The sequence below is a fragment of the Triturus cristatus genome, chromosome 4_1, assembly GCF_964204655.1.
Source record: "Triturus cristatus chromosome 4_1, aTriCri1.1, whole genome shotgun sequence".
In the NCBI taxonomy this organism is placed as follows: domain Eukaryota; kingdom Metazoa; phylum Chordata; class Amphibia; order Caudata; family Salamandridae; genus Triturus; species Triturus cristatus.
This window is the reverse complement of record NC_140585.1, coordinates 598,963,249-598,989,898: the sequence shown is the minus strand read 5'-3', so window position 1 is coordinate 598,989,898 and position 26,650 is coordinate 598,963,249. Positions and strand designations below refer to the sequence as shown.

At 45.4% G+C, this 26,650-nt stretch overlaps 1 protein-coding gene across 3 annotated transcripts in view; it reads right to left on the bottom strand.

Moving 5' to 3' along the window:
- The window catches only part of SLC6A15 (solute carrier family 6 member 15), a 543,862-nt gene that overhangs the window by 215,560 nt on the left and 301,652 nt on the right, over window positions 1-26,650 (bottom strand). The gene's annotated exons all lie outside the window — the stretch shown is intronic.

Below are 26,650 nucleotides of genomic sequence, written 5' to 3'. Positions count from 1 at the left end.
ACCTATAATATTGCCGAGACCATTGCATTGTAAATGCTTGTTTAACTATGTTGTGCTGCTTTCTTTCTCTGGATTGTATAGAGGGTTCTTTGCTGTGTTCTAGTTGCATTGTTCTACTGCATTAGTGTGTGTTGTTGAAGTGTTATGTTTTGTGTTATGCTTTTTTGTTGTTGTCCTTTGTTTAGAGTGGCATGATGGGTAGAAAACAATAGGCTGCAATGCGGACCAGAGTGATTGCCCGTGGCTGAGATTAATACAAGCATGTTATCCATCACCTTGTAGTTATTGCAGTTTATGCCCTATGTGTGATGGGTATGCCCAGATGTGAGTCCCATGCTCACTGTGCCAGAGGACTCAAGTTATACCTCACTGATTGGACCCAAGTAGGTCAATGCCGGACTGGGATTGCTTGTGGTCTACTCTGGAAGAGGCCTCGCCTGGCAGTTTGGAATTGACTGTTGCCATGAGGAAGAGCAGGGCCGGTACTGATTTGCATAAGTGAGCCTTTGTCTTTAGTGGCATGGTGGGTGAAAAATGAAGGACTGGAATGGTGCCCAAAGCAATTGCCAGTAGCTGAGACTGATTTAAGAATTCCATCCTTTACTCTGTTGTAGTTCAACTTATTTTAACATAAGTAGAAACCTCAGTATCCAGATCTGACAGGAGCAATGAAGATTAAACCTTGCCCCTCAGTTTCAGGATCTGACACTTTTGCTAAGGTGCACCAAGAGGAAACAGGAAGGGACAAAATAACGACTAACACAGCTGAGCCTTGGATATACCCTCTACCATGTTTGTTCCGGTCCAGGCATTACCATTTCCAAATTGCAGTGCCTGTCGGTACAGAGTATGGAACTGTCAGAACAGCCTGACAGTGTGGAGATAGGTCACTGGTTGCCTAGAATTTTCTTGTGGACCGAAACCCTTCTAGTCAAGTAGGTAGCAAACAGTGTTGTCAAACAATTTATAATCCAGTATTCTCTGAACTTCATATTCCAACTCTCCAGCTTCTTGGACAGCTGCAGGTTTTGGAGGGAGACGTGGTTCTGCAGAGTAGGGTTTTAATAAGGAGCACATGGTTTCTAAGCATTGATTTAGGTCATTTCGTTTTCAGAGCCATTGGGTTGATTCTCTACTCCACATCAAAAAGTCCAACAAAACATAATTTTAACTTAATGGAACAGATTTTTCTTGCTAACCAATCCCCGTCTCCTACAGTATTTGCATTAGCTTTATTTGCAGATTTTGCTTTAGCAAGGTTTTCGAGGAACTTCACACATGATTTCACAACTGTGTACATGGTGCTACTGTACCAAAGATAACTGAGTGTTGTGGAGAGGTTCTAATGATAGGCATTGGGGGATGATAGCCATACAATCATTAAAATGGTGCAGCTCCTGTACCTGAATGCTCTGCATTCTTATATGCAATTTATGGCTATCTCTATAAAAGCTCTCAGGTGGAGTTAGGGGCAGAATAGGAGGTTGAATCACTTGGACATGATGAAATGTATTAACTGGTGGTGAGGAATAAACTGTTCTCAGAGCAATCGTAGGTTGAGAGAAACTGGGAATCCTATGATCTCAAAGCGGAGGAGGAAGAGCATTTGGGTCTGTAGCAGGTAGATCTAGAAACAATGAATTGTTTCTTGCCTTTTCCCTTTCTGTGCCTTGAATGCTAGTTTCTATCTCCCGTCATACTGCTAGTAGTTCAAAATGGAGAGTCTTGTTCTGAGAACTGCTGTGGCAACATTTAGAGCAATCATTAAAGTGTTTGATAGATCCATTGCTCAGACTGGAAGGGACACCTGAGCTAGGCAATCTGGCAAGAGCGCTAACCTCAGTATCCAGATCTAATTGGAGTGATGAAGATTCAACCTAGGTCCTCAGCATATATCTCAGTCTCTGGCAGTGGGGTTGATGCTAAGATACTCTAAGTGGAAAAGGGAATGAGACAAAATAATAAATAACACAGCTGGGTCCTGGAGGTACTGTCTTACCATTTACCATGCACATTCTAGTCACAGCTTCACCACATAAAAAATAGCAGTACATGATTGTTAGCAAAAGAATGTATTAGAACATCTTGTTCACATCTTGAAATGCTTCTTTTTAACTGACTTAGAACAACCCCTGCTTTTTCATAATTCTTTTTCTCCTACCTAAATTTATCTCAGTCTTCAGAGAAGTTCTGCAGGGTAGTGTTAATATGGTTAAATCAGGGAAGTTTACTAAAGAAAGCTCATGCTTTTTCTGTTAATGTCAAACAATGTCAAACAATACATACATACCATGCTTCATCTTTTCCAGCTACAGACTATTGAACGTTTCTCCACCAGTTGTTTTTTTCTTTTCAAGGTTTCTCTATCTTGCAAATTATCTGTCACCTCACATGTTACTGTTTCTTGTAAACTATCTATGGTCACAGATTAGGGGCATATTATGAGTCTGCCAGTCCCCAGGCTGCCAACCTCACAGGAGCCCGGAGGTGGCAGCTTTCTGGGCCAGGGTCAGTCGGGCTGTCCTGGGACCATCGCAACTGCCAAGGATCACAAATCCCTGGCGGTGTTGCGGGGGTCTTGAGTCTGCAATATGTCTGGCAGGGTGTGCCCACCAAGCATATTACGAATTTCCTCACCACCACACTTTTAATGGTGGTGTGACCGCCATGAGAGGTGTGGCAGAGAGGAAACAAATGGTGCCCTACAGGGCCCCCTGGTGCCTCACACCATGTGGATGCATGCCCCCCTGTGTGCATGCACACGAGTACCTGCACGGAATGGACTGCAGCAGTGGAAATGCCAACGAACCACCAACCAGGCCAGGAGAAAACTCTTGATCTGGCGAGCGGTTACTACACAGGTGTGGCAGTGCGGGAGCGTGGCGGTCCCGCTCCCGCTCCCGCACCACCAAACTAATAATAAGGCCCTTCGTTTTTACATGTGACTTGCTTTTCTTCTATATTTTTACCTTTCTTATTTAATTCCAAAATGATTAATGTTATTATATATCTGAGAATTCCAATTCTGTAATGAGCATGTTTTACAATGAATGACTGTCTTACACTGACGATAAACATTTCTTTCTTTGTCTTTTCTTTCAGGAGATGACCTTTCAGAGTCTAGTCCCGGGAGGTGTATAAAGTCTTTCGACCAAAACTGCTGCTACCCAGGCAGGTAAGAAATGAGGACAACACAACAAATCATTCGCTTTTGCCTAGGGACACAATGGAGAAGAAACATAACTTAAATAGTATAACTTCCAAAATGGAACCAGACATTTAAGTGTTCTCACCAGGGTTCAAGAAAGAGGAATTTCTGCAGAGCACTGCAGTTTAAACACCGAGATACTATTACAAACCTCTATTGTTACTTATTCTAGGGCCCTGATTTAGAGTTTGGTGGTGGATATCCTGCAGTGACGGCTCCTCCGCTAAGATGGAGGAGCTTCAGCCCACTGTTTTCAGCAGTGTAAATAAAGGAAAAATAAAATGATAATAACTCCTTGTTAATATAATTTTATTTGTTCCTGCTGTGGCATCTTTATGGGGCGGGCTGCTCTGCTCTCAGAGAAGGGGGGAGTAGTGGAAGGCACTCTGTAAGGCCGCCCAAACAGTCACACACGGATGTATGACGTTACAACGCACACTTTTACAACGCATGCACTTACAACGCATTTTTTACAACGCATAATCCATTACAACGCATGACATTACAACGCAGGACACTACAACGCATTTTTAAAAAATACCTTTACAACGCATTACCATTACAACGCATACTACCTTTACAACGCATACCATTACAACGCATAATATTAAATTACATTTAAGGTAAGTATTAGATAGTATAGGGGTAAAAATTACTATTCTAACTCCAGGGGGTGCAACAGTAGGGTAAGTGTTGGATAGTGTAGGGGTAAAAATTACTATTCTAACTCCAGGGGGTGCATCAGTAGGGTAAGTGTTGGATAGTATAGGGGTAAAAATTACTATTCTAACTCCAGGGGGTGCATCAGTAGGGTAAGTGTTGGATAGTATAGGAGTAAAAATTACTATTCTAACTCCAGGGGGTGCATCAGTAGGGTAAGTGTTGGATAGTATAGGGGTAAAAATTACTATTCTAACTCCAGGGGGTGCATCAGTAGGGTAAGTGTTGGATAGTATAGGGGTAAAAATTACTATTCTAACTCCAGGGGGTGCATCAGTAGGGTAAGTGTTGGATAGTATAGGGGTAAAAATTACTATTCTAACTCCAGGGGGTGCATCAGTAGGGTAAGTGTTGGATAGTATAGGGGTAAAAATTACTATTCTAACTCCAGGGGGTGCAACAGTAGGGTAAGTGTTGGATAGTGTAGGGGTAAAAATTACTATTCTAACTCCAGGGGGTGCAACAGTAGGGTAAGTGTTGGATAGTGTAGGGGTAAAACTTACTATTCTAACTCCAGGGGGTGCAACAGTAGGGTAAGTGTTGGATAGTTTAGGGGTAAAAATTACTATTCTAACTCCAGGGGGTGCATCAGTAGGGTAAGTGTTGGATAGTATAGTGTAATATTATGCGTTGTAATGGTATGCGTTGTAATGGTAGTATGCGTTGTAATGGAATGCGTTGTAAAGGTAGTTTTTAAAAATGCGTTGTAGTGTCATGCGTTGTAATGTCATGCGTTGTAATGGATTATGCGTTGTAAAAAATGCGTTGTAATGGTAGTGCGTTGTAAAAGTTGCGTTGTAAAGGTTGTTCCCCGTCACACACACTTTGCATTTCAGCCTGGGTGGAGAACATGCCCAGGATCCCATTCCCTGGCTGAGCACCGAACCATGGTACTCTGACCAATCACAATGCAGCATTGCAGCGTTGTAATTGGTTAGGGGAGTCTCGGTGCTTCAAGATATCCTGTCTGCTATATTACAAGTGCTGTATGTTATAAAGGGAAACAGCCTTTACAACAAGGTTTTTATCACGTTGTGACTTTACCACGCATTTTTAGCATGAATGTTTTACAACATGTATCTTTTTACAATGCTTGCCTTTACCGAGTATTTAAGGTAAGTTGGAGGCATGGGGGGTCTCCCCCCACAAATATATTGTTTCCATACATATATGAACAATGCATGGTGATGGCATACCTTGTAAAAGCATAAGTGTTGTAAAAGAATTAGGGGTAAAAAATCTGTGGTTAAGGCCAGCAAAGTATTTCCCTGCTTTTATAGAACGCACCTGTAATACAGCGGATGTGATGTCATGTTTCTGACTAAGTATCCCATCTGCCAAACTCTAATAAAGCCCTATGTTCTGAAGTCAATGCAGGCACAAACCTCCATCTCCAAACTCTCCCTAGATTCTTGCACCCCAAAACCTAGATTGCAAAGACAAATGTCGTCTACGTGTCAGTGTGGGAAACACTTGTGGACGAGTGTACATGGAGTACAACAAAGTGTTGGTGTTGTTTTATTGTAGTGTGCTGTGTGTATTACTATTGCTATTGAAATGTGCTGTTGACACATAGTCATGAGTTGTAGTGTTTTGGTTTTGTGTTGTTACTGTCCTACAACTGTTGTGCATCTACCTTAACATGAACAAAGACTCTTACCTTACAACATTACAGACTGAAACCATTTTGCCAAAAAGTGTATCTAAACGTGTTTTCAAGTGCTGTGCTATTTACAGCAAAATAGCAATGGCCGTAAATGTGTTGATCCAGGCCACAGCTTTGAAACAAAACAAAGCAAAAGCAAAACTTCTTTTGGATTGCTTTGTTAGTGAAACCACATGTTACAGAGATCTATGCATAGTGGGCAAGGTTCAGTGTGCAATACTTGCAAGAGAATTTACATGATTAAATTATTTAGTGCAAGCTTTTTGGTTTTAAATTACCATAAAGTAATTTAGTCGGTTGATTACTAAGCTACAAAAAAGTGCGTAGTGGGAGTCATCTGTCTAAATTCAAGTAAGATTTCTCACTAAATTATGGCTTTTTTGCAGAGATCCTTGTTATCTGCTGTTCCAAGTTCCATATATAGTAAAATAATTCGGTGGATTATGGACTGACTGCAAACACAGCCATGTAACCCGCAAGGAATACCTTTCGATCTTTGCATCGTTTAACTTGAGCTTCTCTAGGGGTTCCAGCTGGACCCAAATAAAACCACAGAACCCACGGAACCATGACAGCTGGAGAAGCACCTGGATTATAAACCGGATAAATATGCTGCAGATTGCGCACAGTAAAGGGTTAAACATTAAGGGGGAATCTGGCTCTAGCCTTCTACATAATCGAACGCCTGGTGCATTGTATTTAGTGATTCATCGAGGAAAAATATTCATTAAAGGAGATTTAATGATAAGCAGTAAATCGTTGCTTAAATCCAGATTGAGAGCTTTAACACGATCATTAAAAATCGCACCATTTCCGTGCAAGAGCTTACTTTTTTCGTATCATTTAAAAGGTATTCATGAGAGGGAATCCAGACAACATTAAATAAAGGGATCGTGCTACCTTGTGATGTGGTCCGGACTCAGTGCTTAATTTGTAAAATATTAAGTGGTAGGGCTCTGACCAGGAGGCCAAATCAGCTTGCACCACCCATCGCCCTTGTCATCGCTGCCAAAACAACTACGAACCATCTCTCTCTCGCATGTAAATGCAACAGTTCAGATTATTCCAGGTCCCCAAAGATAGAGGAATGGCTGGGGAGGCAGGTATTAGCAATTTTAATGTATATTGTAGTCCTAAACTACCGTTGTTCTGCTCATTTCTCAATTAGATGAACAGCACCACCATGTTGTGGACTGTTCCAAGTATGGTGTAGGCAATTAGGTGCCGGTGACGAGCACCGTAATTGAATTAAGTGCCGGTACTGAGCACCGGAAAGCACCGGCTCAAATTAAGCACTGGCCGGACCAAAACCGGCCCTGCAAACTGCTCTGCCAGCCCCCGTGGGGGAGAGGGGGAGGAGCGGCCGAGCTGTTTACTAGGGCCGGTTTCAGCTGCTTTTGTTACAGGGGGGCGATATTGCCGGCCCCGGTAACAAAAACAGCTCCCCAGTGGCCCAAAACCGGCCCCCGCCCTGGGGGTCCACCGGAAAAACGCCTGGTGCCCGCTACGGCCAGTCCAGCTGTGTGTAGTCCTGAATAATTGATGGTTCTTTACAACATAATCAAAATAGAATGATGAACTGGAAAGGTTTGATTAGTAATAAACAACGATAAATGAAAATATAACCAGAGATACACATAGAAATATTACTAATAATTCACATGATTATTTTGCATATATAATTTTAAAATTAATTCTGTGAAAAGATTGTTTAGATGTCAAATATGCTTATGTCAAATGTATAAATGAGAAATACAATAAAAAGAAGTTCTAGAAATTTGGGAGTTTATGTTCAAATGCTTTTGGAACACGTGTAATTTTTGAAAACCATGAGGTAATTTATTGCTGCATTTCTTTTATTACAAAATAAGTTTCTTACACATAAACTCCAGACAGGAATGTTTGCAGTATCAGTTTGAAAATGTGCTATAGAAAATATGGCCAGATGTTCAAAATGTTATGTGTTTATCTCAAGGCCTGATTTCCATGTGACAAGAATTGTAATATGTTAAGGAAAGAGCTTATAGATCAGCTCCAAGCTTGTTTTTAGGTTTCGCCTGCATAGCACTTGCACTGCACTTGAGAAATCTATTGTTTTTAATATTAACTTAAAAGGGACATTACATCCTGCTTCCTCTCTTTCCTGGCTTTCTCATTGATTCCTGTGTGTGCCACTTACCTTTCCTCCATTTCTATTGGCTTTAGCCCATTTTCCTGCATTTACCAATTCTTGTTCCTCGTCTGCTACTCTTCTCAGTTTTCCACACCGAAATACTGTTACCATCCGCTTTGGTAGAACTATATTTTCCCAAAGTTTTTCTTTTTATTCTTGTAGCATATTTATACAATAATTTATCACCCAGAGAGATTAAGTGATTTGCATAGAATCACAGGATGTTGCAGGTCGCTTGAGAGACTCGAACCAGGATCCCCAGGTATTGAAGCAGCAGTTCTGTCCGCTGCACCACATCCTCTCCATTCCTGTGTTACCTGTCATGGAGCTCTTTCCTTCTCCCAGATGATGATTTATTAAAACAGCTCTTTCTTCATTACATAGGCAAAATCGACGCATTAACCAACGCTTGTTGAACAACGTGGTCTGTGTGGCGAGGGTAAAACTGTGATATATATGTAGTGGTCGTCACCATTGTGTACTTATAGCTATGTCAGAGTGTACATGGGAAGAGCGTTTTTTGTTTTGCTAATACCTTTGGTGTTGTTTGAGGAAATTGCATGAAACTTACCAAATAAAGCTTATCCAACTCAGCTCCTTCATGGAAAGGTGGGCGCTGATCTATTAAGGGCCAACAATAGAGGCATCCCAAAACATTGATTTCTCATGTTAATTCCCATAGGAAACTTTGCTTTCCAATACAGAAAAAATGGCTGACTGGAATTATTCCGAATTTGGTAAAAAGTTAGAACTTTTCTTAGAAGTTGTGCTTTATGTGATTTGGTGTAAATCAGTTAAGTCATTTTTGGAACAATTTGAGGTGTTTTGTTAGGCTTGAAGGGGTTAAAAAACATATATCTGGAAAGTTGGACCCTCAGAAGCCAAGGGTACTGAAAGCTAAAAAATAGAGCCTTCTGATTGTCTTTGAGATATTTTTCTCCCATCAGCCATTTTGGTACATCAGAACTGGTCAAGATCTCACAGTACCATGTGATTTGATTGGCAAGCCGCAATTTAGAAGAAAATGTTGCACCCGCCATCGAAGGACTTGGTGTCTGTGGGCCACAGGGACCCCCCTCCAAGGGGCCAAAATAAAGACAAATGATGCTGTGGGTACCGCAGCACTGTCACAGGACCCAGCGTGGCCCTCCTGTGAGGTACTGTAGTACTCTGCGTGTCCCGCCGCTCAAGGGTCAGCCCAATAATACTGTGGTACCACACCAGTTTCCTTGTGGAAGGCTTGCAGCCAATCCCTGCTGTGCGCCACTGGTTGTTAGCAACCCATGGTAGGTTTGGGTGCAGGGCCCTAAGGCCCAAAGCACGGCTCCCCTTGCTGGTCAGAGCTGAAGGCCATGCACAGTGGGGGTTGTGTTTCTATGGATGTTGGGCCCCGGGCTCGACTCAGGCCAGCAACCATGTGCACAGCTGAAGGCCATGCTTAGTAGGAGAATTGGCTAAATATGATCAAAATAACCCAGAAATTCACAGGAAAAATAAAAGTTGAAGTGACTTTATAGTTAGGCATGGTAATAAGATCTCACCTTATGTTAAAAAAAAAAAAATTTACTGAAAAAAATAAAGATTAAAGTAACATTATAGAAAGGTGTGGTAATAAGATCCAAGCTTATGTTAAAAAAACCTAGAAGCTCACAGGTTATAGTTAGGTGATGCTATAACATAAAACTAAAGTTTAAAAAACTAAAATTCACCAATTATACTTTACTCAGCTAACTATAGCTAATATTAACAAATCAGCTACAAAACATTAAATAAATTAACAATTTTATTAAATATAAACAAACAATAAAATCCCCAAAAAGACATTTACTCAAAACATTATAACTATTTATAATATAAACACACAAATAATATAAAATTAAACAAATAATAATAATAGATACATTTAAACAAATTAAAAAAACTATTGAAGTCAGGAATAATACATATACTATCCCCACTCCCATGTATGCAACAGTAGTGAAAGTGAAGGCTTTCAAAGGAGTTACATTTATTATTTCCACTCTAGTCTGTGCAACAGTAGGGAACACATTGGACTTCAGAGTGGTAAGATTTACTAGTCCCACTCCAGTCTGCAACAGTTGGGAAAGTGTTGAACTTTGGAAGGGTAAGATTTACTATTCCCATTTCAAGCTGTGCAACAGTAGGGAAAGCGTTGGACTTTGGAAAGGTAAGATTTACTATTCCCACTCCAGTTTCACTTTCTATGTGCTCAGGGTGCTATCTCAACCCCCCGAACACGTAGAAAAACGGGAGAGGTATCATTGGAAAAGGGAGAATCTCCTCTTTCCAATGGTACCCCTCCCTAGTGGATCCCTGCTTGGGGATCGCGCAGGGATACACCCACTAGGCACCAGGGAGGGGGAGCGGCCCCTTGGGCAAGGGCCTTTGCTCCCCCCATAAATGTTGGGCTAAATTCAGTCTTTCTGACCACCGAGGGGCAGATGGGGGCTGCAGCCCCCAATCTGCCCCCCCCTGGGGGATGAAAACCCACTAGAACCAGGGAATTTTTTAACCGCATAAATTAGGGATACATCCATTAGCACGCGGGCATTGCATCGCAATTCCTTTACATCGCAGGTATTACAACGCAAGTTGTTACAACAACTTGCGCTGGATGGCGCTCTAACCTAAGGAATAGTATGAGTTACTATTCCAACACCTTCCCTACTGTACGTGGACTGGTGTTGGAATGGTGAATCATACTATTCCTAAGTCCAGCACCCTCCAGCGCAAGTCGTTGTAACGACTTGCGTTGTAAAAACTGCGATGTAACGTACCGTGATGTGACGGAGTGTCAGGGACAGACGGGACACAACGTTGTTTCAAACGGGGTTTTATTGACAAGTAGTGCTTTCTAGATACACGGTCAGCCAGTGTTCGAGATGAGTTTACAGTTCTTTAGGCTCTCGTTGTTGGTACTCTCTTCTCCCCTCTTCTTTCCTGCTCCGTCCAGACTCCAGGCGTTACGTGGGCAGGTTCTCCCCGGAGCAAGGCGGTCTCCCAGCCGGAAGGAAACAAAGAGAAAAGGCTATGTCAGGGGACCGTGTTGCTAAGTTCGTTCCCTAACTCCAGGACCGGGTGTGAGGAAAGACTACCACCAGTGCTTTGACCCCTTTTCCCCTCACGCTGTGCCTATTCAAGTGCTGACTAAGGGAAGGGAACACGGGAAACACCTCTCCTACACCGGCGGTCTGCCTTCTTTACCTAACCAGCCCGCTACTCGGTCACGTACCTGACCGAGCCACGCTCCTCCCCGGGGAACGTGGCTGGGCGATGCACGGTGTCCTGGGCCTCCTGGCCGTCCGAAGTCCGTCTCGCTTCCTCCTTCTTCGCTCCGCTCCTCTCCTCGTCCTTGTTCGCTCCGCTCCTCTCCTCGTCCTTGTTCACTCCGCTCCGCTCCAACACTCCTCCGGGAAACGCCGTCCGACTCTCTGCGCGGTTCTTCCTGTTTTGGCTGCTCCCACTCGGTGACGTCATAGGAGGGCGGGGACAGCGTCTCGTAGCCTTCGCTCCACTTAAAGGGACCTGCTCCTTCTGGTCCCGATCCTTGCTGTTGGTCCATGAAGGGGAACCATTCCTCCTGCTGTGGGGTTACAAGAGGAGGTGAGACCGGTCTGGGAGTCCACCACTCATTATAGTTATAGTCCTGCTCATGTCCCGCACTGTCACACGTGATCATTTTGATCGCGTTGTAACGTCACATATTCCATAAATTAGGGGTGGGGGGTGAACAATATAGGCACGCCAATGCCCCTATCCCCCCTGCACAATTAGTCTTTCTGCCCACCCCTGGGGTGCAGATGGGGGTATAAAGCCCACTAGAAACCAGGGATTTATTTTATTATGTAACTTAGGGGTTGGGCACAATAACAGTATTTCTGCCCCCCCCAGCCCCCAATCTGACCCCGGTGGGGCTGAAAGCCCACCAGATGCCAGGTTTTTTTTTAACGATTAATTTGGGATGGGCCTGCCCATCCATCCCCCTCAAAATTCCAATCTGTCTGCCCCCCTGGGGGCAGATGGGGGCATTAGCCCCCAATCTACCCCCAGTGGGGGCAGAAAATACCCTAGACACCAGGGATTATTTTTTTATCGGCCCAGGGTGGGGGCTGCCCAGAATGGTCATGCAAATGCCCCCACCCTACCACCCAAAGAAAACTAAAGACTTGCTGCCCCTCCAGGAGGAAGATGGGGGCAATAGCCCCTGATCTGCCCCAGGGGGGGGCAGAAAGCCCACTAAGCGCCAGGGATTTTTTTTTATATAGGTAGGAGTGGGGGCTGCCAAGAATGGGCATGTCAAGACTCGCACCCCCCAAAAATGAAATAGTCTTTCTGCCCCCCCGGGAGGCAGGTGGGGCAATAGCCCCTTATCAGCCCCGCCCCTGGGGTGGGACAGAAAGCCCACTAGCCACCAGGGATTTTTTTTTCAAAGTTTGGAGTGGGGTTTGCCCACAATGGGCATGCCAATGCCCCCACCTCTCCAAAAGAATAGCCACAGTCTTTCTGCCCCCCCCTTGGGGACATATCGGGGCAATAGCCCCCGACTTCCCCCCTCCCCGGGGTGGCAGAAAGCCCACTAGGCACTGACTTATTTTGAGGATGTGCTTACCTGTGGATTTTGGGTCCTAGCGCAGCCGGCACCTAGGGAAATATAGCAAATCTATACATTTTTGAAAACTAGACACCCATGGGAATCCAGGATGGGGTGACTTGTCTGGCTCTCACTAGGTTCTGTTACCCAGAATCTCTTGCAAACCTCAAAATGTGTCAAAAAACACATTTTCCTCACATTTATGTTGTGGAAAGTTCTGGAATCTGCATGGATCCCCAAGATTCCACCTACCCCGCTTCTCCCAAAGTCTTCCAAGAAAAATGGTACCTCACTTGTGTGGGTAGGCCTAGTGCCCGCGACAGGAAACGGCCCAAAACTCAACGTGGACAAACCACATTTTCACAGTGAAAACTGACCCTTTTTTTGCAGGGGATTCCAGGATGGGGTGACTTGACTGTCCCCCACCAGGGTCTGTTACCCAGAATCCCTTGCAAACCTAAGAAATTGTCAAAAAAACACATTTTCCCCACATTTCTGTGGTGGAAAGTTCCGGAATCTGCGTGGATCCACAAATTTCCACCCATCCCGCGTCTCCCAAAGTCTTACGAGACAAACGGTACCTCACTTGTGTGGGTCGGCCTAGTGCCCGCGGCAGGAAACGGCGCAAAACGCAACCTGGTCACACCTCAATTTCGCAGTGAAAAATGACCCTTTTTTGGCAAAATGTCTAGCTGTAGATTTTGAACCCTAGCTCTGCCTGCACATAGGGAAACTTAGCTAACCTATACATTTTTCAAAACTAGACACCCAGGGGAATCCAGGATGGGGTGAGATGTCTGGCTCTCACCAGTATCTGTTACCCAGAATCCCTTGCAGACCTCAAAATGTGTAAAAAAAAAAAATATATTAAAAAAGATTTCCTCACATTTCTGTAGTGGAAAGTTCTGAAATCTGTATGGATCCACAAAATTCCACCCACCCGCATTCCCCAAAGTCTTCCAAGAAAAATGGTACCTCACTTGTGTGGGTGGGTCAAGTACCAACGACAGGCAAGGGCCCAAAACCTATTGAGTTGACATCAAAATTACCTATCACAAAACAACCTGCTTTTGCAAGAAGGTCCAATTAATTTTTGGCCCTGGGGTCAGCGGCCATCCTGGGAAACGTACCAAACCCACACATTTCTGAAAATTAGACACCCGGGGGAGTCCAGCAAGGTATGGCCTGCATGGGTCCCCCAACATTTCCCTACCCAGAATCCCCTGCAAACCTCAAATGTTTCTGAATAAATCAATTTTTTCTCACATTTCTGTGTGACAAAGTTGTAGGATCACCGGGCTGACACAAATTTCCTACTACCCAGCGTTCCCCCAGGTCTCCTGATAAAAATGGACATTTGTGCAGGCACGGTGATTCCACCCAAAAATATGTGGAACATTTGTTTTTTTCAGCTAAATGTGACATTTGCTGGGCATTCTGGGTAGGGAAACATTGGAGGATCCACGCAAGCCATAACTCGCTGGACTCCCCCGGGTGTCTAGTTTTCAGAAATTTGTGTGTTTGGTACTTTCCCAAGATGGCCCCCGAGCCCGGGGCCAAAAACCCAGGTGACTCCCCTTGTACAACTAGGTAGTTTTGTGATAGGTCATTTTGATGTCTCCTCAATACGTTTTGGGCCCTTGCCTGTCGCGGGTACTTGACCCACCCACACTTGAAAGGTAGCATTTTTATCAAGAGACCTGGGGGAATGCTGGGTGGTAGGAAATTTGTGGATTCACGTAGATTCCAGAACTTTCCCATACCACACAGTGAAAAAAGTGATTTCTTATAGCTAAATTTGAGGTTTGCAGGGGATTCTGGGTAGGACAACATTGGGGGACCCAAGCAAGCCATACCTCAATGGACTCCCCTAGGTGTCTAGTTTTCAGAAATGTGTGGGTTTGGTAGGTTTCCCAAGATGGCCCCCGAGCTCGGGGCCAAACACCCAGGTGACTCTCCTTGAAAAACCAGGTTGCTTTGTGATAGGTCATATTGATGTCTCCTCAATAAGTTTTAGGCCCTTGCCTGTCGCGGGTACTTGACCCACCAATGCGAGTGAGGTACCATTTTTATCAGGAGACCTGGGGAACGCTGGGTGGAAGGCAATTTGTGGATCCACGTAGATTCCAGAACTTTCCCACACAGAAATTTGAGAAAAAAATGGGTTTTTTCAGCTAAATTTGAGGTTTGCAGGGGATTCTGGGGAGGAAAATGTTGGGGGGCCCACGCAAGCCATACCTCGTTGGACTCCCCAGGGTGTCTAGTTTTCAGAAATGTGTGGGTTTGGTAGGATTCCCAAGAAGGCCACCGACCCCGGGACCAAAAACCCAGGTGACCGCCCTTGCAAAACCAGGTTGCTTTGGGCCCTTGCCTGTCGCAGGTACTTGACCCACCCACTCGATTGAGGTACTATTTTTATCGGGACACCTGGGGGAACGTTGGGTGGTAGGAAATTTGTGTCAGCCCGGTGATTCTACAGCTTTCCCACACAGAAACTTGAGAAAAAAGTGATTTTCATCAAAATGTGAGGTTTGCAGGGGATTCTGGGTTGAGAAATTTTGCGGGATCCATGCAAGCCATGCCTTCCTGGACTCCCCAGAGCCTATAGTTTTCAGAAATGTGTGGGTTTGGTAGGTATCCCTAGATGGCCGCCAAGCCTGGGACCAAAAACTCATGTGACCCCCCTTGCAAAACCAGGTAATTTTCGGATACATAGGGGGCATCTGCGTTTTTGGTCAAGGGGTCAGAAGCCATCAAGGGAAACCTACCAAACCCACACATTTCTGAAAACTAGAGACCCACAGGAGTCCAGGGAGGTATGGCTTGCTTAGATCCCCCACCGTTTCCCTACGCAGAATCCCCAGCAAACCTCATACTTTGATGAAAAAATCTAAATGTTCTCAAATTTATATGTGGGAAAGTTCTAGAATCTATGTGGCTCCACAAATTTCCTATCCACCCAGCGTTCCTGCAGGTCTCCCGATACAAATGATACCTCACTAGCGTGGGTGGATCAAGTACCCGCGACAGGCAAGGGCCCAAAACGTATTGAGGAGACATCAAAATTACCTATCACAAAATAACCTTGTTTTGCAAGGGGGTCACATGGGTTTTTGGCCCCGGGCTCGGCGGCCATCTTGGGAAACTACCAAACCCACATATTTCTGAAAACTAGACACCCAGGGGAGTCAAGCGCGGTATGGCTTACGTGAATCCCCCAACGTTTCCCTACCCAGAATGCCCTGCAAACCTCATATTTTGATGAAAAAATCATTTTTCTCAAATTTCTGTGTGGGAAAGTTGTAGGATCACCAGGCTGTCACAAATTTCCTACCACCCAGAGTTCCCCCAGGTCTCCCAGAACAAATGGTACCTCACTCGAGTAGGTGGGTCAAGTACCCGCGACAGGCAAGAGCCCAAAACTCATTGAGGAGACATCAAAATTACCTACAACAAAACAACCTGGGTTTGCAAGGGGGTCAACTCAACTGGGTTTTTGGCCCCGGGCTCGGCGGCCATCTTAGCAAACCTACCAAACCCACGCATTTCTGAAAACTAGACACCCAGGGGAGTCCAGCGAGGTATGGCTTGTGTTGGTTCCCCAATGTTTTCCTACCCTGAATCCCCTTCAAACCTCAAATTTAGCTGAAGAATATCACTTTTTTCTCAAATTTACATGCGGAAAGTTCTGGAATCTACGTGGATCCACAAATTTCCTACCACCCAGCGTTCTCCCAGGTCTCCCGATAAAAATGGTACCTCACTCGTTTGGGTGGGTCAAGTACCCGCAACAGGCAAGGGCCCAAAACGTATTGAGGAGACATCAAAATGGCCTATCACAAGCGAGGTGTGGCTTGCATGGATCCCCCAATGTTTCCCTACCCAGAATGCCCTGCAAACGTCAAATTTAGCCAAAAAAACACATTTTCAACATATTTTTGGGTGGAATCACTTTGCCCGCACAAATGTCCTACCCCACAGCGTTCCTCTCAGTCTCCCGAGTAAAATGATACCTTACTTGTGTGGGTGGGGCAAGGGCCTGTGACTGGGAAGACCCCAAAACATAGGGATTTAAGGTATAGCACCACAATTCTAAGCGCTACATTTGTTTTAAAATACATTTTTAGCCACTTCTGCATTGGACGCCCACACAAGTGAGGTATCATTTTACTTGGGACACTATGGAGAATGCTGTGGGGTAGGACATTTGTGCCGGCACAGTGATTCCACACAAAAATATGTGGCAAATATGTTTTTTTCAGCTAAATTCAAGTTTGCAGGGGATTCTGGGTAGGGAAACTTTGGGGGATCTACGCAAGCCATACCTCATTGGACTCCCCAGGGTGTCTAGTTTTCAGAAAGGAAATGTGTGGGTTTGGTAGGTTTCCCTAGATGGTGGCGAGCCTGGGGCCAAAAAAACAGGTGCCCCCCCCCCCCCAAACCAGGTAGTTTTGTTATAGGTAATTTTGAAGTCTCCACAGTACAATTTGGGCCATTTCCTGTTGCAGCCACTATGCCTACCCACACATGTGAGCTACCATTTTTATTGGGAGACCTGGGGGAATGCTGGGTAGTAGGGAATTTGTGTCAGCTCGGTGATCCTACAATTTTCTCACATAGAAATGTGAAAACAAATTGATTATTTCATCAAAATATGAGGTTTGCAGGGGATTCTGGGTAGGGAAATGTTGGGGGACTCATGCAAGCCATAACTTGCTGGACTCCTCCAGGTGTCTAGTTTTCATAAATGGGTGAGTTTGGTAGGTTTCCCTAGATGGCCGCTGACCCTGGGGCCAAAAACTCATGGGACCCCCATTGCAAAACCTTGTTGCTTTGTGATAGGTAATTTTGATGTTGCCTCAATAGGTTTTGGTCCTTGCCTGTCGCAGGTACTTGACCCACCCACACAAGTGAGGTACCATTTTTCTCGGAAGACTGTGGGGAATAAGGGGTGGGTGAACTTTTGTGGATCCACACAGATTCCAGAACATTCCACCACAGAAATGTGAGGAAAATGTGGTTTTCTTGACAAATTTTTAGGTTTGCTAGGGATTTTGGGTAGCAGAACCTGTTGAGAGCCAGTCAAGTCATGCCACCCTGGATTCCCCTGGGTGTCTAGTTTTCACAAATATATAGGTTTGCTAGGTTTCCCTAGTTTCTGGCAGAGTTAGGGTTCAAATTCTAAACCTAGGCACTTTGCAAAAAAAGGGTCAGTTTTCACTGTGAAAATGTGGTGTGTCCATGTTGCGGTGTGGGCTGTTTCCTGTCGCGGGCACTAGGCCTAAGTGAGGTACCATTTTTCTCAGAAGACTTTGGGGAATGCGGGGTGGGTGGAATTTTGTGGATCCACGCAGATTCCAGAACTTTCCACCACAGAAATGTAAGAAAAATGTAGTGTTTTTTTTCCAAATATATAGGCTTGCAAGGGATTCTGGATAGTAGAACCTGGTGAGAGCCAGTCAAGTCACCGCATCCTGGATTCCCCTGGGTGTTTAGTTTTAAAAAATGTATAGATTTTCTAGGTTTCACTAGGTGCCGGCAGAGCTAGGGTTCAAAATCTCCAGCTAGGCACTTTGTAAAAAAAGGGTCAGTTTTCACTGTAAAAATAAAGTGTGTCCACTTTGTGTTTTGAGCCGTTTCCTGCCGCCTGCACTAGGCCTAACCACACAAGTGAGGTACCATTTTTATCAGGAGACTTAGGGTAACACAGAATTGTACAGCAACTGTTAATACAAATTGACTTTCGATGCATTTCTGCCTTCCAAATGAAAGATAATGTGTAAAAAAGTCATTTTGGAAAATTAGCTATAGTTCTCATGCTAGTATGGGGACTCACAATTTCGGAAATGTGCAAATATTTACTGTTTCTAAACTCTATATTTTATTCCAATTTCAGAAATACATAGGTGTCTTTCGTACCGCTTTTTCCATGTATATATTTTCCTGAATTAATTGCTATATACCCGGTACATGATAAAAAAACTATTGCAAGACACTGCGCAGTTATTGGCTCTGGTTCCTCGGGTTCTTGGTGAACCTACAAGTCCTATATATCCCCACAACCAGAAAGGTCCAGCGGATGTAACGTTGTTTTGCTTTCAAACAGCTGTTATAATTAGAAGAAGTTCCAGGAGAAAACGTTGACATAAATGGCAGTTTTTTCCAACTAATTTTCAATTTTTCCTATATTCAACTGTTAGTTTCTATAAAGAAACCTTGAAGGATTTACACAAATGACCCCTTGCTGAATTCAAAATGTTGTCTACTTTTTAAAAATCCATTATTGCTTTCATACCCATTTCTACCATTAACTGGAAGGAGGTTGAAGGCACAAAAAATAGCAAACAAATAGCAAAAATAGGCTAGTCCCAGAAAAATGCCAAAACTGTGTAAAAAAATTGGTTTTCTGACACAAATGGTGATTTCTGCACCACAAACCCTTTGTTGATACCATTTGCAGGGTGGTCAAAAAGTTACAGAGGCCTAAGCGCGAACTACCGCAAATAGCCAAAAAAGGCTGAGCACAGGGGGGGAAAGGACTAGCAGCGAAGGGGTTAAATCACAGCCCTATCTAGAGACTGGTGGGACTATGAAGCAAAATGTTTTTTATTAGAGCACGATTTGGTCTTCTCCCAAGGCTGGCTCATGCAATGCCTTGATTGTGTGTAACAAAAACCACAATCTGCAGATTATGCACAAATGGAGAAAAAACATTATTCATTAAGTCTGTCTCTGTCCTGAATTATTAGAAGAAAGAGGGGGGGCTCTCTTTAATAAACGGGGAAAACGTACATGCAGACAAGCAATAATAGCATGTTTTAGAACATCAGATACAGGTATGAATTGCATTTCTGATACTTGCTACTAGAAAACTGGAATCTTATGATCCTACTTCAGTTTAATTTCACTGCAAGTATTTGCAGAACTATTTAAATGAAGTGCCAAAATTATTTACAAACTTTAAGATTTGGGTTTACTCAGTGGGGATAGTAAGGAGGACCAGTGTATAATTTATTTGAATCGCAGAAACCTGGTGGATGGTATTTTAGGAATCTTAAATCGATTTTAAAACTGTAATTTGAAAGCATGTTTCGTGTCTAAGTAGTTTTAAAATCTTATGCCATAATATGCTTATTTACCTTAATCCCAATCCACTGTGTGCAACAGTAGCGAAAGCATTGGACTTTGGAAGTATAAGATTTACTATTCCCACTCCAGTCTTTGCAGCAGTAGGGAAAGTGCTGGACCACGGAGGGGTATTATTGCTATTCCCATTCCAGTCTGTGCAGCAATACGGAAAACATTGGACTTTGGAGGGTAGTAACAGTACTGAAAGTACTTTACTTCAAAACATATTTGAATAACCCTATTAATGTTCAACAAATATATAGCTCTTAATATGAACATTATTAATTAACCCCAAAAAGTATATTTGGGGCAACCTTCAATTGTGAAAATTAAGCGGCCAGTCCAGCCACGGAGATGCTCCGCCGCTGTGTAAGCGGTTCTGCGGCGCACAAAGATGCGAGCATCGTAAAGATCGGAGGGGGCCATTGCTACAAGTAAATATTGGTAACAGCGCAGTCGCTTTCATAACGCGACCACCCACTGGGGCAAGATTTTGAACATTCACCCATTCAATGGTAGTATCAAATCATGGAGACACAAGCACCCACTTGGGTTTATATTGGGACTACAAGTACTTTGGCACAAACCAGTATGGACTACATCAACCATAAGCTACGTGTTGCCTACGCCCACTGGGGCGGGTCTTGTTACTTCATTAAATCAGGTGTTCCAACTAAAAGCTTACAGTCTCCGTGTTTGCCAAAGATCAAAAGCAATGGTAATGCTCGAAATGTGTTTGCCACTTTGGTAGGCGTGTGGAAAGGCTTGTACTCTTACTGCCGGTGGTGCTTGTTTGAATACCTCACCGGGAGTGGCATCTCCTTTTGGGCAACCTTCATTTTTGAAAATATATATATATGTATATATATATTCTCACCAAAATGAAGGCACAGCACTCCTCTTGATGGTACGATCTTATTTATTTAAGTCGTGTCTATCTCCTACGCGTTTCGAACCGTAGTTCCTGATCACGGTAGTGTATTAACTTAGTTCTTTTTCAATTTTTACTTTTATATACTTCCAATACTGGTGCATTGTGGGATATGTAGTGGATATTTTAGCCACATTATATATAACTTTATTCACCAGTTGGCTCGATTGGTTCTGGCATGGCCGGTGGCTGAGATGTCACATTGCAAGGGGTATGATCAGTATTACACCCATTGTGCGCTCATCTCTTTATTAAGAGCAGCGCACAGATTAATTCTTGGCTAAGCCTCGAATTAAAGTGACCCATACTGCATATTTAAGCAGTCGATATCCCTGGAGTGTAGTTTATGGACTGAGTGTCCTATATTATAGTAGCGGGCTAAGTGCCCTTGCCCCTTGCTGTGGCATCCCTATACACAGGACAGCCAGAAAGAAAACATGCAGCAACTATGTGTGTGAGTAACTCTATGGATGAGTGGTGTTGTGTAACAGGATGTATAGGCGTATGAGTACATATGATGAGTGAATTAAGCAAAGGTTGGTCGCACACTGCTCGTCACACCAGCAAGTTGCCCCAAAGGACTGTGGTAGATGTAGTGGCGACGGCGGGTACGCCTATGCCACGATGTATAAAGAACAGTATGTGTTGCGTTAGCCATCCCTGGACACGTGTTTCGAGGTAGTTGCCTCTCGTCAGCAGGGAGCAGGTCAGTGTAAAGGGGTGCCGCGTGGACTGCCAAAATGTAATTAAAACAGGTCAAGTACCTCTCATGGCGCGCAGGTGCAGATCCAAGGCTCGTCAGCCCGTTGGCTCAAGGGAGCCGTAATGAATTAAGCAAAGGTTGGTCGCACACTGCTCGTCACACCAGCAAGGTGCCCCAAAGGACTGTGGTAGATGTAGTGGCGACGGCGGGTACGCCTATGCCACGATGTATAAAGAACAGTATGTGTTGCGTTAGCCATCCCTGGACACGTGTTTCGAGGTAGTTGCCTCTCGTCAGCAGGGAGCAGGTCAGTGTAAAGGGGTGCCGCGTGGACTGCCAAAATGTAATTAAAACAGGTCAAGTACCTCTCATGGCGCGCAGGTGCAGATCCAAGGCTCGTCAGCCCGTTGGCTCAAGGGAGCCGTAATGAATTAAGCAAAGGTTGGTCGCACACTGCTCGTCACACCAGCAAGTTGCCCCAAAGGACTGTGGTAGATGTAGTGGCGACGGCGGGTACGCCTATGCCACGATGTATAAAGAACAGTATGTGTTGCGTTAGCCATCCCTGGACACGTGTTTCGAGGTAGTTGCCTCTCGTCAGCAGGGAGCAGGTCAGTGTAAAGGGGTGCCGCGTGGACTGCCAAAATGTAATTAAAACAGGTCAAGTACCTCTCATGGCGCGCAGGTGCAGATCCAAGGCTCGTCAGCCCATTGGCTCAAGGGAGCCGTAATGAATTAAGCAAAGGTTGGTCGCACACTGCTCGTCACACCAGCAAGTTGCCCCAAAGGACTGTGGTAGATGTAGTGGCGACGGCGGGTACGCCTATGCCACGATGTATAAAGAACAGTATGTGTTGCGTTAGCCATCCCTGGACACGTGTTTCGAGGTAGTTGCCTCTCGTCAGCAGGGAGCAGGTCAGTGTAAAGGGGTGCCGCGTGGACTGCCAAAATGTAATTAAAACAGGTCAAGTACCTCTCATGGCGCGCAGGTGCAGATCCAAGGCTCGTCAGCCCGTTGGCTCAAGGGAGCCGTAATGAATTAAGCAAAGGTTGGTCGCACACTGCTCGTCACACCAGCAAGGTGCCCCAAAGGACTGTGGTAGATGTAGTGGCGACGGCGGGTACGCCTATGCCACGATGTATAAAGAACAGTATGTGTTGCGTTAGCCATCCCTGGACACGTGTTTCGAGGTAGTTGCCTCTCGTCAGCAGGGAGCAGGTCAGTGTAAAGGGGTGCCGCGTGGACTGCCAAAATGTAATTAAAACAGGTCAAGTACCTCTCATGGCGCGCAGGTGCAGATCCAAGGCTCGTCAGCCCGTTGGCTCAAGGGAGCCGTAATGAATTAAGCAAAGGTTGGTCGCACACTGCTCGTCACACCAGCAAGTTGCCCCAAAGGACTGTGGTAGATGTAGTGGCGACGGCGGGTACGCCTATGCCACGATGTATAAAGAACAGTATGTGTTGCGTTAGCCATCCCTGGACACGTGTTTCGAGGTAGTTGCCTCTCGTCAGCAGGGAGCAGGTCAGTGTAAAGGGGTGCCGCGTGGACTGCCAAAATGTAATTAAAACAGGTCAAGTACCTCTCATGGCGCGCAGGTGCAGATCCAAGGCTCGTCAGCCCGTTGGCTCAAGGGAGCCGTAATGAATTAAGCAAAGGTTGGTCGCACACTGCTCGTCACACCAGCAAGTTGCCCCAAAGGACTGTGGTAGATGTAGTGGCGACGGCGGGTACGCCTATGCCACGATGTATAAAGAACAGTATGTGTAGCGTTAGCCATCCCTGGACACGTGTTTCGAGGTAGTTGCCTCTTGTCAGCAGGGAGCAGGTCAGTGTAAAGGGGTGCCGTGTGGACTGCCAAAATGTAATTAAAAACAGGTCAAGTACCTCTCATGGCGCGCAGGTGCAGATCCAAGGCTCGTCAGCCCGTTGGCTCAAGGGAGCCGTAATGAATTAAGCAAAGGTTGGTTGCACACTGCTCGTCACACCAGCAAGTTGCCCCAAAGGACTGTGGTAGATGTAGTGGCGACGGCGGGTACGCCTATGCCACGATGTATAAAGAACAGTATGTGTTGCGTTAGCCATCCCTGGACACGTGTTTCGAGGTAGTTGCCTCTCGTCAGCAGGGAGCAGGTCAGTGTAAAGGGGTGCCGCGTGGACTGCCAAAATGTAAAATGTATACTGTTCTTTATACATCGTGGCATAGGCGTACCCGCCGTTGCCACTACATCTACCACAGTCCGTTGGGGCAACTTGCTGGTGTGACGAGCAGTGTGCGACCAACCTTTGCTTAATTCATTACGGCTCCCTTGAGCCAACGGGCTGGCGAGCCTTGGATCTGCACCTGCGCGCCATGAGAGGTACTTGACCTGTTTTAATTACATTTTGGCAGTCCACGCGGCACCCCTGTACACTGACCTGCTCCCTGCTGACGAGAGGCAACTACCTCGAAACACGTGTCCAGGGATGGCTAACGCAACACATACTGTTCTTTTTACACACCGTGGCATAGGCGTACCCGCCGTCGCCACTACATTTACCACAGTCCTTTGGGGCAACTTGCTGGTGTGACGAGCAGTGTGCGACCAACTTTTGCACAATTTATTACGGCTCCCTTGAGCCAACGGGCTGACGAGCCTTGGATCTGCACCTGCGCGCCATGAGAGGTACTTGACCTGTTTTTAATTACATTTTGGCAGTCCACACGGCACCCCTTTACACTGACCTGCTCCCTGCTGACGAGAGGCAACTACCTCGAAACACGTGTCCAGGGATGGCTAACGCAACACATACTGTTCTTTTTACACACGTGGCATAGGCGTACCCGCCGTCGCCACTACATTTACCACAGTCCTTTGGGGCAACTTGCTGGTGTGACGAGCAGTGTGCGACCAACTTTTGCACAACATATGATGAGTGAGTACATGTATGAGTGACTGTATAGGACTGTTGGTGAATGAGTGGATGTGTATGTGGATCTTAGAATTACTGAATAGGTTGTTGTAACTGATATTGGTATGTCCATTGTTTTGAAAATGTTAGTTTCTATTTTTGAATGTGTGTATCAAAGGTTATATTAGGGGGAGAGGAGGTCTGCCACTCTATCACAAGGATGATGTCATCAGTGATGTCATTTGAGATGTCATCAGTGATGTCATGAGTGATTTAACTGACCATGTCATGAGTGATGTAATATGTGACGTCATCAGCAGTGCATTGCGGGCGCGCGAGTTATAGTTAGCTGAACTAACTATAACGGGGGAATTTCAATGGTTTTGTACGAGTGAAAAGTCCAGCTAACTATGGCGCCCCTCAAACCTATGTTTTTTTCAGTGAATTTCTAAGGTTTTTTAAATGCTAATTCCTAACTATAACGTGCCTGAAACCTATGGTTTTTTCAGTGAATTTCAAATGTTTTTTAAATGCTAATTTCTAACTATGCCTACAGAGATAGGACATATGAAGAAAGAAGAAAAAACGCACAGAAAGAAAAAAAAAGAAATGCAGAAAGAAGCAACAGAAGTCCTCAAAGACGAAGAAAAGTGCAGGAAGAAGGATAACGTGCAGAAAGAACAAACAGAAGAGTAGAAAGAAGCCTTGTTGCAAAATCATCCTGTACCCTCAACTTTTTCAGACGGATACTGGTGGTAACTGAGTCCGACTAACCAGTCCTAGAGCCAGTGCTATGTTAAAAGACACTCAGAATACAGTGAAAAAACCTACATACACTAGGGAACACTATGCGTTGGGGTCCCCCTGTGATCAGCATGACCTCCTCTGTAAGCCCCTAGTATATAATAGGGCAGAGGATTAAAACTACCTCTTAAAACGCGCCACAGGGCGTGTTTGCACACGTCACCTCAGGCCCCGTCCCCTCACTTCCCCACTGTGTAAACATGCCCTGTGGCCGTTTTAAGTTGGGAGATTAAGTCCCCTTGAATCCTGAGGGTCCCTAGGGTCTAACTAGACCACTAGGTACCTCCAGTAAGCGCCACAGAGCTGCATTGCAGAGAGATGTAAAAAGGGGCACGGCCTAGACCACCTCTCTGCAACGCAGCGCACTGGCGCTTACTGGAAGCACCTGGTGGGCTAGTTGGCCCCAGGGTCCCTCAGGATTGAAGGGGAATTATTTCCCCAACTTAAAACGCGCCACAGGGCTTGTTTGCACACGTTAACTCAGGCCCCGTCCCCTCCCTTCACCACTGTGTAAACACGCCCTTTGGCCGTTTTTAGTTGGGAGATTAAGTTCATTTGAATCCTGAGGGTCCCTAGGGTCCAACTAGCCCACTAGGTACCTCCAGTAAGCGCCACAGAGCTGCATTGCAGAGAGGTGTAAAAAGTGGCACGGCCTGGACCACCTCTGTACAACGCAGCTCAGTGGCGCTTACTGGAAGCACCTGGTGGGCTAGTTAGCCCCCAGGGGCCCTCAGGATTGAAGGGGAATTATTTCCCCCAACTTAAAACGCGCCATTGGGTGTGTTTGCACACGTCACCTCAGGCCCCGTCCCCTCCCTTCCCCACTGTGTAAACACGCCCTGTGGCAGTTTTTTAAGTTGGGAGTTAAGTCCCCTTGAATCCTGAGGATCCCTAGGGTCAAACTAGCCCACTAGGTACCTCCAGTAAGCGCCACAGAGCTGCGTTGCATAGAGGTGTAAAAAGGGGCGTGGCCTCAGAACACCTGCCTGCAACGCAGCTCCCTGGCGCATACTGGAGATACCTGTTGGGCTAGTTGGCCCTCAGGGACCCTCAGTATTGAAGGGGAATTAATTCCCCAACTTACAACTGGCCAGGGGGCACGTTTTCAGAGTGCTGCAAGGAGGGGGCGTGGCCTCCAGCGCAATGCCGGTCTTTTATTTATTTTATTTTTTTAAGAAGGAGGGCTGTATGGCCCCCCTTCTTTTTCTAATTTACTGGCCCTGGGGACCCCATCCCCCAGTGCCTGCACCCTAATTTCTTTTTGTAGAAAAAAATTAATTTGGCCCTCCCAAGGCCTTAATCGGCCCCGGGGACCCCAACCCCCGGGTCATGGCCTTTTTTTTATTTTATTCTTTAGGAGGGGGCTGCCTTGCCCCCCTCCTCAGGCCACTTATGGCCCCGGGGACCCCATCCCCCGGGGCCGGCCTTTGTTTTTTATTATTTTTAAAAAAATTATATTTATAGAAACACCTAGGACATGCTGGACAAACCGTATGTACCTATCACCATGACGATTTGCGTGATATTCATTAAAAGGCAACTATGCATAGAATGAATCCACATGAAATGTATTTACACTGCTAGTGAAGCTCTGACGTGTCTGACGCCCTACCGTGCCTAAACCCGGCGCCCCCGCCGGTAGGTACTCTCCAAGTAGACACCCTTGTCGTTTATTTATACAAACATGGGTAGCTATTGACGGGCACATTCAATAAACACGCACACCAAGCCATTCAAAGGGGATTCGACAAAAATTCGACCAAACTATGCAAGAAACCTCCCTCACGGTTAATAAAACACACATCCACCACCGG